Source organism: Sminthopsis crassicaudata, chromosome 1 (genome assembly GCF_048593235.1).
Source record: "Sminthopsis crassicaudata isolate SCR6 chromosome 1, ASM4859323v1, whole genome shotgun sequence".
Classification (NCBI taxonomy): Eukaryota; Metazoa; Chordata; class Mammalia; order Dasyuromorphia; family Dasyuridae; genus Sminthopsis; species Sminthopsis crassicaudata.
In genome coordinates, this window is record NC_133617.1 from 674,008,403 (window position 1) to 674,015,232 (window position 6,830).

Here is a 6,830-nt window from a genome sequence, read left to right on the forward strand (position 1 = left end):
ACATAATTGTACCAGTATAGAGGTGGTTCTTTCTAATAGAAATGAGGATTTGGAAGGAAAGAAAATACATTTTTGTTTATTGAAACCCATTTTTTTTAATGGGGGAGATCTGAGAATGTTTTTAACTAGTTGGGGGCATCTAGGTGGTGCAGTGGATAGAGCAACAGCCCTGAAATGAGGAGGACCTGAGTTCAAATCCAACCTCAGACACTGTGACCTTGGACAAGTCACTTTATACCCCAATTGCCTCAGGAAAAAAAAAACAAAAAAGGAACTAGTTAATAAAGAGTGACTATTAGAAAAGAAAAAGGATGATCATTGAGGAAAGTTCCCAAAGGACACAGGAAAGATGGATTAACTTTAGATCTAGGAGCACAAAGAGAAGGATGGATCTTGGCAAAATGGAAGGACACCCATTCCTCAGAGACTGACGCCAAGGAGACAGCAGGAAGGATGTTAAGGATATTTTAAGTATAGAACTGAGGAGAAAGAGCTTGTGACAGATGACCTCAATTTCTTGCTACAGTATAATTATGCTGAGAGGAAAAGGATGGGGAATAGTGTAGATGGCTTGAGAAGAGTTTGCAATGTGCTATAGGAAGTGCAGCAGGGAGTTTATCAGGGAGAAGTTAAAGGACTGGCATCCAACAGTGAAATTAGGTAGCATAAATTGATAGTGTAAATTAGTCACAAGGTAGACTAAGCCAGGTCTCCTAATTTCCAGTCCAGTACTCCTTGGGCTCCATTATGCTATGTATGTTAAGGAATATCATGGCCCAGGATTATCTTCCATAAAAAGATTTAAAAAATAGTATCTTATTTACATAAAAATGAGAATCCTAACTTTAACAAGCAAAACTATTTTAAAAATTGACAGACAGTGGGAATTTTCCAAGAATAGCTGAGGACTTGGATCATTTAATAGATCCCTGGGGCAAAAGGATAGGTTGTAGGAAAAACTTAGCCTATATTCTTACTCTCCTTCACCAAGTTTTACATTTTCATTTGTGTTTATGAGCAAAGAATACCATTCCTTGCTCCTCTGGGCATGTGCGTAACAGACTGAAAATAGAATTGAATTACAGCCAGTGGTTATTTTCCCCCCATGAAGAAGAATTACTCCTTAGAGAGTGCTAAACTCACATCTACTGACTCCTACAGGCTCTGAGAAGGAAGAAACTGAGATTCAAATCCAGGAATGATTATGGGAGACAACATAACATTTCCAAAGGCTTCCTTTTCCAGAAAGGGCAGATCCCCATTCCACATGTATCCAGGAACTGCAATTCCATGGACAGGGGCTGGAAAAAGATAAAATCCTCTCCTGTCTGCCCATTGGCTGCCCAAGTTTACATTTAGTTGGGAACATAAGACAGAACCAATAATGATGATACAAGGCAATTGCAAAGAAGTGGCCAGGTAGCCTGTAGGAATAGAAGCCATAAATACCTGGTTCTGATAATGATCAGAGAAAGCTGCAGTGAAGGAGTTAGAACTGAAGATAATGAAATCATAAGTTAAATTTAGGTCTTTCTGACTCTAGGCCTGACATCCTACATGGTAAATAACGGAATATTTTCTATTATTCATATATCCCAAACTCTAGTCTAGTGGAAAGAGCACGGATTAAAAATTAGAAAAATGTCTCTGCTACTTATAAGGCTTCTTACTTTGGCTAAATTACTGAATTCCCCTCTTGGCCCTCACTTTCTTCATTTGTAAAATGGAGGAATTGGACCACATGGTCTCTAAGGTCACTTCTAACTTAAATCCTATGATCTTTTGGATCTTCAGGACATAATAAAACTGGGTCACGGAAATTAAATGTAAGAGAGACTGTCCAATAGCTAAGTAGCCAAAGAGATGAACAAACAATTCCCAAAAGAACTGCAAACAATTGTCAGACAAATGAAAGACTGCTTCAAACTACTAATTAGAGAAATGAAAAATCAAAACAACTGAGCTTTTGCCTCCCACTTAGTGAATTGGCCAAAAGGGGCAAAAGATAGAGTCAATATTGGAGAAATTACAGCAAGACATCCTTACCCATACCCTCTTGGTGGAGCTGTAAACTCGTCCAACCAACTTTGGAAAGCAGTCTGGATTTTTAAAAGTGTGATTAAAATGTATTTTCATGAAATCAGAGAGAAAAAAAGTTACCACACATATAGAAATATATAGGCAGTATTTTTTTATGATGGTCAAGAACCAGACACAAACATTGCTGCTGAGCAAATGAAGGATGGCTAAACAATGATGGGACAGCTAGGTGACACAGTGGAAACTGGCCCTGAACAAGTCACTTAATTCTATTTGCCTCAGTTTTTTCATCTGTAAAATGAACCAGAGAAAGAAATGGCAAAACACTTCTGTGTCTTTGCCAAGAACATCCCAAATGGGGATCACAAAATGAAAGCTGGCTTAACAGCAATAAAAGAAATGACAGCACATGAATGTGGAGAAATAATCCCATTTTCCTCCAAGAAAGAACAAATATAGAGAATTTTTTAAAGCGTAAGAAGAAGACAAAGGAACTGATGCACAGTGAAGTGGAACCTGAGAACAATCTACCCAATGATTTACACCAATATCCCTGGAAAGAACATGCAGACAAAAGAAAAAAGTATAATTTGAATGACACAGCTAGAAAAGAACAGGGAATATGTCTTTTCAATGCAAAAGAAAGAGGCTATGGGTAGGAAGTGTTGCCTATGCTGTCAGATGCAGGTAATGTCAGTTGGTTTTGATCTTTTTTTTTTTTTTCATTTTTAATTTTTGTGAAACAAGAGGCTTGATGACTAAGAATGGAGGGAGGGAAGACTATCTGGAAATAATTATGATGAGGAAATAAAAATCAAAAAGCATCAATGAAAATAAATAATTGTTTAAAAAATAATAATAGATCAAAGAAGATGAGAAGTCCTGTGTGTTTCTTCTTCCACAGTAGATTCACAGAATGAATATTATGGTTCTATGAGCATGTAGAGACCAAATCTCCCATTTCATAGAAGAGAAAACTGAGTATCAGAGGAGCATAATATGTATCTTTGCCAACAAAACCCCAAATTAGATCACAAAGAGTGATTAAAAGCACTAAACAACAATGATAAATGACTTGTCTAAGGTCACACAAAGTCTTAGAGAATGGAATTAGATGTGGTCTGGATCAACTGAATCTTCCAGATTTTAATCTTTACCTCTCTGCTGACCTCTAATCTGCCTTTCAGACAACTTGAACTAGATGTCCAGTAGAGCTCTTTCAGAACTCATTCATAACTTTCTCCCTAAATCTTCCCTTCCTCCTTCCTTCTCTAAATCTGTAGCATCCTCCCGGTCCCTCAGACTGGAAGTCTAGAAGCCATCCTCGATTCTTCACAATCTCTCATTCCTCATGTCCAAGCTGTTGACGGATCTGCAGATTTTACCTTCTCTACATCTCCCGTATCTATGTCCACTTCTCTCTTCGGACACTATTACCACTCTAGTATCTCATCACCTCACATCTGGACGGTTGTGATAGCTGTTGGCAGGTCTCCCCTTACTAGCCCGTTCTCTATCCAGCCACCAAAGTGATTTTCCTAAAATACAATCCCCTAGTCAATAAATACCAGAGATTCCCTGTTGCCTCTAAGATCAGATACAAACATTTTCTTTATTTGGCATTCAAAGTATTTCCTAACTTAGCCCCTTCTTATCTTTGCAGTCTCACATCTTACTCGCCAACATAAACTTTTCCATCCTCCTGGAAGCTCCAGGAACAAGCCTTTCCATCTCTCAATTCTGGACATCTTCTCTGGCTGTTCTTCATGCCAGGAATAATTTCCCTCTTCAATTTCATCTAATGACTTCTCCAGTTGCCTTAAGTCTCAACTAAAATCCCATCTTTTTTTAGGAAACGTTTTCCAACCTCTCTAAATTCCAATGTCTTCCTTTATTACTTATTTCCTATTTATCCTATATATAGCTTACTTTATATCTGTTTGTTGGTATGTTGTCTCCTTTATAAAATTGAAAGCTTCTTGAAAGACAGATGCTGTCTTTTGCCTCTTTTTTGTATTAGCACAATGTCTGATGTATAGTAGACACTTAATAAATGTTTGAGTGATTTTAAATTTTATTTATTCAGCTACCCATTCATTTATTGTATTTAATTATTCATTTGTGTCATTTTTTATTTTGTATTTATTATTTGTTATCCCACCTTCCCTTCCCCCAACTGAACAATTAAAATAAAATATAATCCTCTTAAGAAATATACACAATCTAAAAAGATAAAATCCCTCAAAAAGATCACATGGGCAAAAATATTTGTAGCCACCTTTTTTGTGGTTGGAAAGGAACTGGAAGTTGAGTGGATGCCCATCAATTGGAGAATGGCTGAGTAAGTCATGGTATATGAATATTAGAGAATATTATTGTTCTATAAGAAATGATCAACAGGATGATTTCAGAAAGGCCTGAAGAAATTTACATGAACTCATGCTAAGTGATGTGAGTAAAACCAGGAGAATATTCTACACAGCAACAAGATTATATAATGATCTTTTCTGATGGACATGGCTCTTTTTAATAGCGAGGTGATTCAGGCTAATTCCGATGATCTTGTGATGGAGAGAGCCATCTGCACCCAGATAGAGGGAGTGTGGATCACTTAGTATTTTCACTTTTTTTTTGTTTCATTTTGTTTTCTTTTTCATTTGTTTTCCTTTTTAATCTGATTTTTCTTGTGCAGCATGATAATTGCGGCGATGTATATAGAAGGATTTTATACATTTAACATATATTGGATTACTTGCCATCTAGGCGGGGGAGGGAGGGAGAAAAAATTTTAGAACACAATGTTTTGCAAGGATGAATGTTGAAAACTGTCTAAAACTTTTTATTTTCTAAACACATATATAGACAGTTTTCAACATTCATCCTTGCAAAATGCCCTGCCCTTAAATGTATTCCTCATTCTGTGTTTTACTTTCATCACTACTGGAAAGATACAAATGGCAAGCTTTATTGTTGGTCCTCTAGTGTCATGATTTGGCATTGCATTGATCAGAATTCTAAAGATTCTCATGTTCTTTTCTTTCATAATATTGTTGTCATTGTATAAATTATTTTCCAGGTCAGTTCTTTCCACTCTCCATAAGTTCATAGGAGCCTTCCCAGCTTTGTTTGAAGTTATTCATCATTTCTTTATGGGGTAATTTAATATTCCATTGCATTCATAAATACCATAATTTATTTAGCCATTCCCAATGGGAATTTCCCTTAGTTTCTAGATTGGGGCTATTACAATAAGAACTGCTATAAATATTCTAAAAATAGGTCCTAGGTCCATTTCCTTTGGACTTTTTGAGGTTTAGGCCTAGTAAAGTCATGGCTGGGTCAAAGAATATGGCCACTTTAGTGACTTTTTTAACAAATCATAGTTGTTTATTGCTTTCTGTATTGGCTCCACCCACAGTTCATTGGTGTGTTTGTTTTTCTACAATCCCTCCAACATTTGTGCCCTTTTAAATGTCAAAACTGTTTCTGGAGGGGGCACTAGGTAGTCCAGTGGATAGAGTACCAGCCCTGAAATCAGGAGGACCTGAGTTCAAATTTAACCTCAGACATTTAACACTTCCCTGGGGAAGTCACTTAACCCCAATTGCCTCAGCAAAAAAACAAACAAACAAAACACAGGAAAGGAATTAAACCATATATATATATATATATAAAACAACAGATAAATACATAATCAGAGGATCTGAGTTCAAATCTCAGCTTTTGTACTATTATAGGACTTTGGATAGCATCATTTACTATGATTCAATTTCTTCACCTGTAAAAATGAAAGGTCTGAATTAGAGAGTCACACAGCCAGGAAGTGGTAAGTGTCTGGGGCACTCCCTAGCTGCCCCCTTTATGCAAACTTGATGCAAATACTACTTGCTTTTTCTAACTTCCTGCTTGTGATTGTGAAATAGAAAAACCCATGAATGTTCCCAAAGAATTGTCTCCCCTTTCCTTTCTCCTTCTATCCCTCTGTCCATCCCCAGGAGATTCCATCGGAAGAGTGCCTGGCTGGGTTATTTCTCCAAACCCCACGGAAAGGAAAGCTCCGGCTTCAGAATGTCCCTCCTCCACCACCATCCTGCAGCCAAGGAAGTCAAAGAGAAGAGCAGAGGCTTATTTTTAGTACCATTCACCCCTAACCAGGAACTTGGCTCCTCTTGCCTCCTGGGGTTTCCTCCTGCAAAGGGACAGAAGCCACCTTTGGTCTTTCTGCCTGTGGGATGGGAAGCTGACAGATCACAGGACACTTAAGTGCAGCTAGGAGAAAGTGCTTTGCCTTTAACTCCTTCCTTTGCCTCGGTCACTTCATCTAGAAAATGAACAGATTGTTCTTCTTTGCTTACAGTTCCTCCTAGCTCTGATGTCCTATGGCAGACACACGTGGAAGCTGTTCATTTATTTCCTTTCCAAGGTTAGGAGAAAGGGAACCTGTTCCAGAGGCTACCTAGGGGCTCACCCATTATTTCTTCAGGAGATCCATTGGCCAGAGATGGGGGTGGTCCATTAGGATGACAGAGGGTGAGGGGACACTCAGAAATGGCCTTGGAGACCAGGGCAGGATCATGTCCCTGAAATCGGAGCTGGGGAATGAGCTACCCTATTGGCAATGGTGGTAGGTTATATAACTCATTACCCAGCCCTCCTCTAGGATTAGGAGGAACTTCATTAGCAGCCCCAGTGGGTAAAGGGCCTCCTGAGGTAATCGGAGAGGGGGGAGCTCATCTCTGCCAGTGGGGAAATTGTGGAAAAGAGAAAGGCACATGAAAGCCAAGGGCAGC